Source organism: Miniopterus natalensis, chromosome 7 (assembly GCF_054644295.1).
Source record: "Miniopterus natalensis isolate mMinNat1 chromosome 7, mMinNat1.hap1, whole genome shotgun sequence".
Taxonomy (NCBI): Eukaryota; Metazoa; Chordata; class Mammalia; order Chiroptera; family Miniopteridae; genus Miniopterus; species Miniopterus natalensis.
The window spans coordinates 48,285,881-48,297,362 of record NC_142087.1 but is presented as its reverse complement, the minus strand read 5'-3'; the positions used below and the strand labels follow the sequence as shown (position 1 = coordinate 48,297,362).

Here is an 11,482-nt window from a genome sequence, read left to right as displayed (position 1 = left end):
GCTCAAGTCCCCATCAGTAGATGAGTGAATAAAAAAGCCGTGGGACATGCACACAATGGGATGCTACTCAGCTGTAAAAAAAGAAGGAAATCTTACATTTTGCGACAGCATGGATGGACCTAGAGAGTATTATGCTAATTGAAATAAACCTGTCAGAAAGACAAATACCATATGATTTACTTATATGTGGAATCTAGTGAACAAAATAAACAAACAAAATAGAAACAGGCTCATAGAAATCTGAGTTTTAACAAGCCCTTCAGAGCATCTAATGCACAGTGCAGTTTGAGAACCACTGAGCTAGGGTATAGAAAGTAAGTAAGCATGTGTGTGTGCTATCTGCCGTCCTGGTGATTGTTCATCTAATTTTATGCCACACTATCTTCTGTGTAGTAAATAACCTTAAATTATACAGCAGAATTATTGATATCCCTTACAAACTTCAGCTTGGATCCTTCAGGCTTATCATACAGGGTCATCAGGGTGGGTTACAATGAAAAGGGCATACTATTTTTTACCTTTTATTTTACAAAACTAAATGTAACTTGTTCATAATGTTGTACAATGACCGATGAATAAAATTTGTATTAAAATGTATAATCTTAGAATTTAGTTTTAAAATATTTTTTAATCTGAATTATTGGTATGCTTCTTTTGACAGTAATATAAGACATTTATAATATATTTTTGTTTGTTGTGGTTCTCAGGTATTAAAAATTAAATGGAATGTTATTGAAAAGTAAAAAAAAAAAGAGAGCTTTAAACTAAGTATATATGATCATCAGTCATTAAATAATCTTTTAAACAAATATGTGAATTTAAATTTTTGTAAAAAAAAAGTAAATACAGAATATATACAGAATATAGAAAGACTGTATTATATCTACATGTATACTTACTTATATATGTTAATATATAAGTATATATAAATAAATATATATGATTATAGATAGATGATAGATAGATATCTACATGGAAAAAACTTGAGGCCAAGATGATTTTATTCTTTTTTTTTCTGTGATGGTTGTTCTTTATTATTCTAACAAGCTTCACTGTTACTCATTTCCTCCATAAAGGTGGCATTTGGCAGTCCCAATCTAAGATGACCTCCCAAGCATCTCCTTCCTACACAGCTCAGCCCTTCCCAGCTCTGCAGCGTGTGGCTGCTTCATACAACCGTTTACAGAGCACGTCCACTCTTCCCAAGGTAAACGTGCCGAGGCAAGGGCACAGCATCTTTTCCATCTACGTACCTCCCCGAACATAGCATAATGCCTAACACTTAGCAGATTTTCAATATGCATTGCGGAAGAAACTGAGGAAGAGTGATTTTAGTCTTTTGTCTGTTAGAAGAAAAAAGATATAAGAAGATACAGGTGAAAATTGAATGTTGTGCAAGAAAATGTTTAAAGAGAAAGTAAAGCCCGCCCTGCGTGGCTCAGAGGTTAAGCATTGACCTAGGACCCAGGAGATTGCGGTTCAATTCCTGGGCAGGGCACATGCCCGGGTTGCGGGCTTGATCCCCCGTGGGGGGTGCAGGAGGCAGCTGATCAATGACTCTCTCATCACTGATGTTTCTCTCTCTCTCTCCTTCTCCCTTCCTCTGTCTGAAATCAATAAAATCATCTTAAAAAGAGAGAGAGAGAAAGTAAAGATTGTGGCATAATTTTAATGTAGAATATTAAAGAGTCCTACTGAACATTCTCCTTTCATTGGCCATTCATGTATTTGCTTGAAAAGTAACTAAGATTTTAAATGTGAAACGTGTAATTCTTGTTTCTTGTGTCCTGTGCCAGGTGGATACTAGTAGATATTCAACGGTACTCACAAGTTTCTGTGCTGGAGGGACCATACAGACAGCCAGAAAGAGCTGAGACTCTCCTAAAAGGGTTTTTCACAATGGACCCTTTTCTGTCTTGGTGGAACGTAACGGGATGCTTCTAGAGCTCTTCTCTGCTACAGCACCACTCTCCTCCTGTGAAGCTGACAACAGCAATTTGAAGAAAGCCCAACACAACTATACTATATACCTAGCATGGAGTCAAGGGTGCACAGAATTTAGGTGATGAAAACTGGCATCTGAAAGACTGCGGTTTAACTAAGGCTTCATATCTGAACATAAGATACCAATAGAGTGAGAAGATGTAAAGATCATGCATTTATAATATTTAGGAGAAAAATATAAGATGACATGCTATCTCTTTGTTGAAGAAAAAGTAACAGGGGGGACTTATTCAAACTATTCTATAATATAAAAAAGACATTATTTTAAAAAGTGGATAAAGTACATGGTTTCTAAAAGTATGTTGAACAAGAGACAAAAACAATAGATGAAATCTGTTTTGTGTTCTAAGGAAATAAAGATACACACGATTTTCATAAAAAAAAGATTAAAATGCTTTGATATGGCAATAAAAAAGGGATTGGAAAAGTTCAAGAAAAAAATGTGAGAATGTCATGGCAGGATCTTAAATTATACTGGAAATTACACTGCAAGAATCAACCACGAAAAAAGCCTAAATCTGTGATGTAGGAAGCATGTTTGAGAAGCTTTTCTGAGATTCAGAGGAAAGGGTCACAGAAATGAGAGAAGACCTGAGAGAATGTGATAATGAATTGACAAAAGAGATCCAACACCCAGATGGTCTATATTCTTGAAAAAACAAAAACCAAATCACACACAGAACAAACAGACACAAATTAATATTCAAAAGAGAATTTAAAAAGATTATCCAGGGCACGTATCTGAGAACACAAGTCAGTAAAGCACAACATGTACCAGATAAAATTAAGTAGAAGACGATATAAGATCTGGGTAAAAGAGAGAAAAGGAAAACTATCAGGCTTCCTTCAAAGATGGTTTAGTTATGAGAAGGATCATTGCAGAGTTGTGATAATAAATACGAACCATAGGATAAAATATAATTGAATTGGAAGCATCTTTATAATAGATGTCAGGTGCCAAAGATAGTTAACAAAGCAGCATGTATTTTCAATGCCATTTTTACAAATTATGTGTGCTTATAAGAGAAAGTTATACCATGAAAACATTAATAGTGACTTTCTACGGTGATGAGTAATGAGAGTACATTTTCCTTATTTTTGTTCTTGTCTTTATTTATTAAATGTATAATGGAATATATGTTGCATGTGTAATAAGAGTAAATAGTATATCTTAGTAAATTGTCAGCCTGAATACTGTGCAAAATGCCTCATACAGGGAAGAACTAATCCAGGTGAGAACTATAAAGGCTGGAGGAAAGGGAAATGAATTAGAAATGTGCTTGGGTTAGAAACATGCTTTATAGCTATTTTGAGAGGAAAAACATCACATGGCTGTGACCCTTAGACCCATGTCTGTTATTTTTTTATTCTTTACAACTTGTTCTTGTTATTGTCTGTATCTCACTTGATAAAAGAAAGGTGAAGAGTATTATTAGTTAAATATAAGAAAATTGAATAAAGTAGAATAATTTATTTTACTAAAGCTTTTGTTTTACTGCAAAAGAGGTGGTTGGCCTATAAAACAATGTGCTTAATGTGTATGTAAATATTAGATTAGTATGTAACCAAACATGCACTATTTGACATAGACCAGCAAATTTTACACTGCTCATGACACCCCTCAGTTACCTGTCTTAATTTTTTTTTTTTAAATATATTTTTACTAATTTCAGAAAGAAGAAGCAGAGAGGGAGAGAGAGAGAAAAAAAATCAATGTCTTGAAATTTTAAAGTAAAACCCTGCCCAGCCAGGCATGGCTCAGTGGTTGAGCGTAGGCCTAGAATCCAGGAGATCATGGTTTGATTCCCGGTCAGGGCACATGCCCGGGTTGCGGGCTTGATCCCCAGTCGGGGGCATTCAGGAGGCAGCCGATCAATGACTCTCTCATCCTTGATGTTTCTATCTCTCTCTTTCCCTCTTCCTTTCTCTCTCTGAAATCAATAAAGATGTATTTTTAAAAAAATAAAATAAAGCCCTTTTTTACAATTTTTACTTGGAGAATAGAAATTTATATTTAAAAGACTTTGCAAATTTCATCCTAAAACATTTATACCTGACATATCTCAAGTGCTTTAGTATTTTTTTTTCCCAAATGCAAACAACTCTTAGCAAGCTAACAAAGCACAGAAAACTTTAAAGCTGGGGTGTAAAACGAGATGTTTGTGAATCCAGAAGCAGCCAAATCTGTGGATAACTGAGATGGTCACTGCAGTCCACAGTTACAAAGTTCTAAAATCTTTCTGTTTGGCAGTTTGATCTATGCCATCATAATTGGATAAAGTCAATGCTAAGATAAATTCGGTAACTATCATAAGCCCACAATATCAAGACAAGATTCTAGGAAAAAAAGGGTAAAATTAAATTTCAAATTTTGGCCTTGGCCAGGTGGCTAAGTTGGTTGAAGTGTCATCCCATACACCAAAAGGTTGAAGGCCAGTCAATGTTTCTCTCTCACATTGATGTTTCTCTCTCTCTCTCACTCTCTCTCCCTTCCTCTCTCTTCCTCTTTCTCTGAAATCAGTAAAAACATATCCTCAGGTTAAGATTTTTTTTAAAAAATCCAATTTTGAAGTTTTCCAATGTGACAAGGACAATAGAATAAAAATCATAAGCTTCCTATTTGGTTATTTCTTGGAGCAAATTCAGTTAGGAAAGTTGACTGACACATTGAGCATTCCTGAAGAGTTGTTTAATTAGAAAATTCAATGAAATTTTTAGCAGGGATCTGGGGAATTTCATTTCACTTCAGTATTAAACATCATTTTTAAAAAATTAGGTGCATTTTTATTGGCAGTCCAAGACTTTTATCTGAAAAAGTCCTTTCTTATTCATTCTGAGAGCCTACAAAAGCTTTCACTTTCTTTTTTAGGGTTTCTTTTCCCCCTTTACCCATTAAATTTTCATTGAGAACTAATTTGGTAAGTGAAGAGAAACAATGACCTAATTCTGAAATTATGGACTCTGTTATACTCTACAAAATTCAACTATCACTTTGGAATGAAGAAGCATCCAAGTTTTAAATGAAATAGGGGTTAGTTATTCAACATGAACACTTCAAACTGAGACATGAGGCTGAAAACAAGTAGAATTAACTCAATGTGCAAGCCTTAAGTCATTGAATATATTTTATTTTCTCAACACATATTTGATAAACCTAGTAATACATGATATCAGATTTGGCTGGTCTGCAGTCTGTTTGAATTTTGCCAGATTTTTCCACATGTATCCAAAAAGGTTATTAAAATGCCCAGAGGGAATAGAGTGTTTGGTATTGTCACTATAAAAACATATTAACATCTAAAACTAAAGGAAAAAAACACACACTACATTTCTTTGACTGTCTTAGTCTTCTGTGGCAAAGAAGTCACTTAAGTCACGTCTTGCAGGTATATCAGTAGGTAGTGGAGGAAGGAGGCAAAGCAGTGAGAATGTGCTACCACTGACACATTTATACCCATCAGTAACTAGGTCGGTGACAAGCACAAGCCAATGCTAGAAGAAGCCCTCAGGTATTCATGCACGCATTTGTGTAATTATGTAAAACCTCCAACCTCTTATTTCCCTGTCCTTTTGATTGACATTAGCATTACTAATAATTCATATTTTAGTCATCTGGATTCTAAGTTCAGATATATTGCATCAAGCAATACAGTGAATGGGATTGCTATTTACATCTAACTTTCACAAGGAAGCAAATGAAGAATCCACAACATTTTAAAGATGTCATATTTTAGCATATGGCTGCTCAGAGACATTCACGAGATAAAATAAGATCATGAACATAGAAACACCGTACAGATACGCGGTATCATTTTTATGCTATCATACTAGTTCAAGAACTACATGGCAATTATTTGTCTTGTCTCCTGACTATATTCATTAACTAGTAGTAATATTTTAAAGTGCAGAGAACTTCTGAAACTTTGCTTGAATCGGGAATCCGAAAATGAGTCAGCTAAGAGTTGTCACGATTAATGGCCAAGTGAATAATAATACTAGTGACATGCATGCCTCTTTAAGACTAAGTGTGCTCACATAGGTCACAACGCAGCTACAGCAGGTGTGGCCTTTGATCTCTACTAAGTGGGAACACATTTAGCCCTGCCTCTAAGTTAAAGCAAGTGTGATTTTGATAAGATAATTTAAAATACCAGTAAGACTGTCAGTAATTTATTTACCACCACCAACATGCCAGGCAGGGTTTTATGCCAAAGAAGGTGCATTGAACAAGAAAGAAAGGGGCAGCTCTTAAAAGTCACTGAGCTGCTGATAAGGACTTAGCAGCCCCTCACCCCTCCACCCCCACCCCTACCTTCTGCAGGCCATTTCCACTGAGGAAAAGGGAATCGTTGTATATCTGCTATCCAGAGCCTCCACTGTTTCTACCTGCTTGCTGATGAAGTAGGTGATGATCTGCTTCCTGCTGGCACTGAGGATTATATCCATACAAGAATTCAACAGAGAAACGGCAGGAAGACCCTTACTGCTGTCCAAGGGATCGCTCACTGATGGTTATGATAAAAAGGAAACTAGTGAAGGCGTTTAAGAAAAATTTGCTGCAATGGTCCTGTAATTGAGCACCCAGAGTATGGAGAAGTAATTCAGCTGCAGGGTGACCAGCGTAAGAGCACATGCCGGTTCCTCACAGAGAATGGTTCATGGGCTTTAGTGCTTTTGACTCACGGAAGCTTAAGTGAGGATTTCCTTGCAACGAGTAGAATGTCTCTTCTGTTCCTTGTCACAAGTTTAAAAACCTCACAGCTTGTATAATGTAACCATCAGGGGTCTGCTTTTAACTTGGACTAGTATAACTTCATGCAATAAACTGAAAAGAGCCATGCCGTCTAGTCTTAAAGTCCCTCATTTAAACAGGGGTCAAGCAGTAGGCGCTTGGCGGTGTGCAGCTTGAAACAAAGCAATAATGTGATGTTTCAGCCAAGCCCAGAGCCCCAATATCACAGATGGCTGTGCCTGGCAAGAAGCTCCCTCTGCAGAGTTCCCTGCCCTAAGAATGTCACCAGCTAAATAGCCTTCAGTGACGCTGAGAGGATGGGCTAAGGCAGCAAGGCAGCTGGACCACTAGAGGGAGCCTTTGGTAGTCAAAGGTCCCTTGGTGTCTCCTGCCTCATCAGGTGGGTGGAACTTAGCAGCCACATTCCCTCTAGTGAGGTGACAGGACATCTGGTTTGCCACCAAGGTTTCTTTGACTAGACTTATCCTAGCTAACTGATGTCCAAACATCAGAATGTGAGGCCAGCCTTCTTAAAGGGGTTAAACTTTTGACTAGGGAACACATTTCAAACTAATGTGTCAGTCATGTAGCTTAGCTGTTACTAGCAACAGCTGACCAATGCCATATTAAGTAACAACTAATTTGGGGGGTTTTCCCCCCCTTCGATTTTAATGCTATGTAATGTATTTAAACCTTTATTAAAATAAAACTTGTTTTCAGAAAAAGAAAACAACAACAAAAGTATTACATTTTACTTGGTGGGGGGGAGAAGAAGCAGATATAAAAACAAAAGAGGTGATAAAAACAGACAATTTTAAATAGTGACTATTGCTGTGAAGAAAGCAAATTAGAGCAATGGTGAAGGAAAGAGAAACTGTCTAAGGTTTCAGATGTGATGTAGGAGCTGGAATTGAGAATCCGTCTAACTTCTCTGTTACGCACACTATATTTAAAAAATATTCCTAATATGTGGGAGAGGACTCATTGTCACAGAATCTCAGTTGAATTTTCTGCCTAGAAAATTAATTTTTGAGCATGGTAAATGAACAAAATGAAATTATATATAATAATAATACTACACTAATAAGCTTACAAATGTGTGTGTGTGTGTGTGTGTGTGTGTGTGTGTGTATAAAACTTTACCAGAATCACAAGAAATAGATTTATTACCATAGTTTCTTAGAGGAGAAAACTGAGACTGAGAGAGGTGCAGTGACCTGTCACATGCAAAATTGGGATTGGAACCAGGTGTCTGACTCTTAAGCTTGAATTCTTTTTGGTATTCCATATAAATCATTCTATTCCACATGAATCATTATCCACAATACTTTGGAGAATGGGTCTAAGTTTTGTTGTTTTTGTAGCACTGTTGTTACCTTATCCAGGTCCCTCCCCTGGTTGCTCTGTGTAATGATGGATTACTTCAGACAGCTGTACCCCTTCTCCAGAGAATTGCTGGGCAAACTGAGCTGTCTTGTTTGGTAATGCCTTGGATTTTTTATGCCCCTCCTTTTCTCAGGAGGCCCATGGCTCATAATGGAATGATATAAGATACAGAAGGCCAATCCCCTTGCCTCAAGAGACAGCAACTCTGGGGTGTCCCTCACACTCCAGAGCTACCCTGGGATCAGCTAAGAAAGACCTCATCTGATGACATATTTGCTTAGTTCCTTCCCTGCTTCCTATCCTGCTTCCCTCACTTACGTATAGTTTCTCCTGAGAGTTCTCCCTCAATAAATCATTGCAAAAGAATTTCAGTCTCAGGCTCTGCTTCTAGGAAGCCTGACCTAAGACATGCATTCAACAAATATTTATTGAACACCCACTTTGCGTCAGGTTTTGAGCTGAACTACAAGAATTCAGAAATCAATATACTATGGTTCTTTCTTTCTGTGATTGGGTTGGGTGGAGGGACAGTTTGTAGACAGCTAATGAAATATCAAAAAGACTATAATAGAGGCTCTTTATCAAAAAAAAAAATATGCCACAGGATCATAGGATCAAAAGAAAAGAGCATAGATAGCTCTGCTTGAAGTGGAGAGAAAGGTGGGAGATAATGAAAGACTTTGCAAAGATCATAAATGATAAATAGGAATTCATCAAGTTGATAAGTGTCGAAAGAGTTTAAAGGGAAGAGGGGCAGTCCTGCTCAAAGATTCAATTAACTGAAAGAACAAGGCAAGATTGAAGGACCCTCAAGTCATTTTTTTATGACTAAATAGGCAAAATACGGTTTTACATGGGACAGTAATGGTTATCTGACAATCCATTATAAAAGACATGATATGTTAAAGAGTTCAGATTGCACAAAATAAAAATTATTAAAGGTGCAAATAAAATGCAAAAACTATAAAGCTAACATACATACAATATGTCTTTTGTGAATATTATTCTATTGTGTGAACTTAATTGCTAGCTTAAGACATGACTGTATTTCATAATGTGTCGCTGATTAATAAAGTAGAGTTACATTTCCTAACGCTATAGTGTGACCAGAATTACATTAGGCAGGGTCCTCCTTACTTTACTCTTTATTATTGACTAAATTGTATTTTCAGAATGTTGTGGTTCAGGGTTGAGTCTGCTCCATTTTTAGCATCTGTATGGAAGTTTGCCACTGGGAATCTACAGCAAGATGCTTTTATGAAGTTAGCACACACACAAAAATGCAGTTGCTCATTGGGCACAGTTCAAATTAACTATCATGTTCAGTTATTTTTATAGTCAAGTGTGAATCACTAGACCACATAAATCAGGTAGCAATTTGATTTGCTCTCTCTGAAGGCTAAAAATAATCCATCTGACCCGTAGTGAGCCATTTCCTTTAGTCATTAAAATATGACCATTGTCTCATTGTTGTTTTCCATTTTTATATATGAAGCAAGGTCAGCACTGGGGAAAAATTGTGAAGCATAGAATATCCTCATTCCCCTCTCTGCCTCCAGTAGCCTTTAGCCAGCAACTCATTGTTCTGAAAATTTTCATGTCTCTCTACATTCATCTAAATACCACGCCCAGCTTCATGAGCCACAGAAAGAAACTTGTCAAATTGATACCAATGTAAAGGGCCCATGAGCCCTGAGATTGTCCTCCCAAGGTGAGGTAGGATGGGTACTGTACAGTGAGTCTCGCAGTGTCCTGAGATAGTAAAAAGCTTCCACAAACTGTTTCACATTCTAGTCCACAAGGGAAATTCCACATTTACTGGTGGTAAGACTTCAGAGGCTATCCCATACATTTTTTGTGTTTTTTTTAATTTGCCCAAATGTTTCAAAACACAAAGCCCACACCAAAAGTCAGAAAAAACCCCACCGGGGCTGGTTGGTAAAAAGGTTGAAAAAAACTTGTTTAATGGAAAGATCATTAACTTAGTAGACTGAATGGGGGTCTTATCTCAGCTAAGTCACTTAATAGATCTGTGACTTTACATAAGTCACATAATGTTTCCAAACCTCACTTTTCCCCTTCATTGGCAACATGAACACAGTAACAGGCATCTAACCTGAGCCATTAACTTGTTATAAAGATGAAATGAACTCAAATGCATTTGTTTTGTATACCAGAAATCTCATGGAAAGTGTTATGTCCCCTCTAAGGTTCTAACTTTGGCTGCAGTTCTCACTTAAGGATCCTCTCTGCCTGCAGTAGAACTCTGTGCAGTCACATCTGCACGGTGCCCATCACGTCTGGGGTGATCACATAGCCCACCAAAGTCATGGGTCAGCCCCACGGAGATTTATAAGAATCAATGTTTAAGTTGTTTAAAAAAACAACAAACAAACAAAAAATCCTCTTGCCCATGTGTACAAGGAGACTTTATATTAAAAATTTCAATGGGAATATACATCCAAATTTTCTTTTATCCAACATTTAAGTGGGGGTGCTATATAATTCACATAAACATTCGCATCTCTTTTTTTTGGCAAAATGATGTGTAAATGTGACTAGTCCATTGTATTGTTCTATTTTACAAATATTCCCAGAAGGAAAATGAAGAGGAAAGCCTGCCCATACACAATTTTTAAAACAGAAAGTGATTTTTTTTTTTAGTTTAATTTCAAGCATAAGCGTCTGAATCATTCTTATGCAGTTACTCTCTCTGAGTGTCAGATATTACAACATTTTAACGCATCTCTCCTTCCCTTGAGTCTGTTTTATGTGATTTCAGATATCCTCCTGACTTTTTTTGTTGTTTTGACAAGAGGAATAAAATGCACTTTATGACCAAATCTATGTATGTTTTGGACTGCTTCACTCAGAGATGCTTGGGGGAACTTAATCAAGAGCTTTTATAGAGTTTAATACAGAAAATAAAGCCAGGAAAGTAAGCACTGAAAATAAATTACCTTGAAAATGGAGTAAATCCTTTTTATCTGTCTGTCTATATTTAATTCCTCTCATTTTCACATGAAAGAAGATGCTGCTGCAGAGAAAAGAATTGTATCTTAAGGTTTAACATAGTTATCCTGAAATTCTAAGCTCTGGGATAATGTCATCACTTGTAATCATTATGGTCTTTTATTATTCACCAACCACATGAATCATTACTTCTGCCTCAGTTATGTTTAAATGTTTGCTGTGGAATTGCTTATATTTTCATTAATTCACCAATATTTCTGTGCACAAATTAAAATACGAGGACAGAAAGACTCAGAGTGTCCTACATTCACAAATAGATCGCCAGTCGCTCCACTATGAGAACTGAATCAAAGAAAGGGGCCATGATGGAGGTAGAGTTTGAAAGCA

The 11,482-nt window shown here is 36.7% G+C and overlaps 1 pseudogene; it reads left to right on the top strand.

The window, feature by feature from the left end:
* Positions 1–1,102: 1,102 nt before the first annotated feature.
* Positions 1,103–6,774, top strand: LOC148092764 (eukaryotic translation initiation factor 1 pseudogene; annotated as a pseudogene).
* Positions 6,775–11,482: the final 4,708 nt, after the last annotated feature.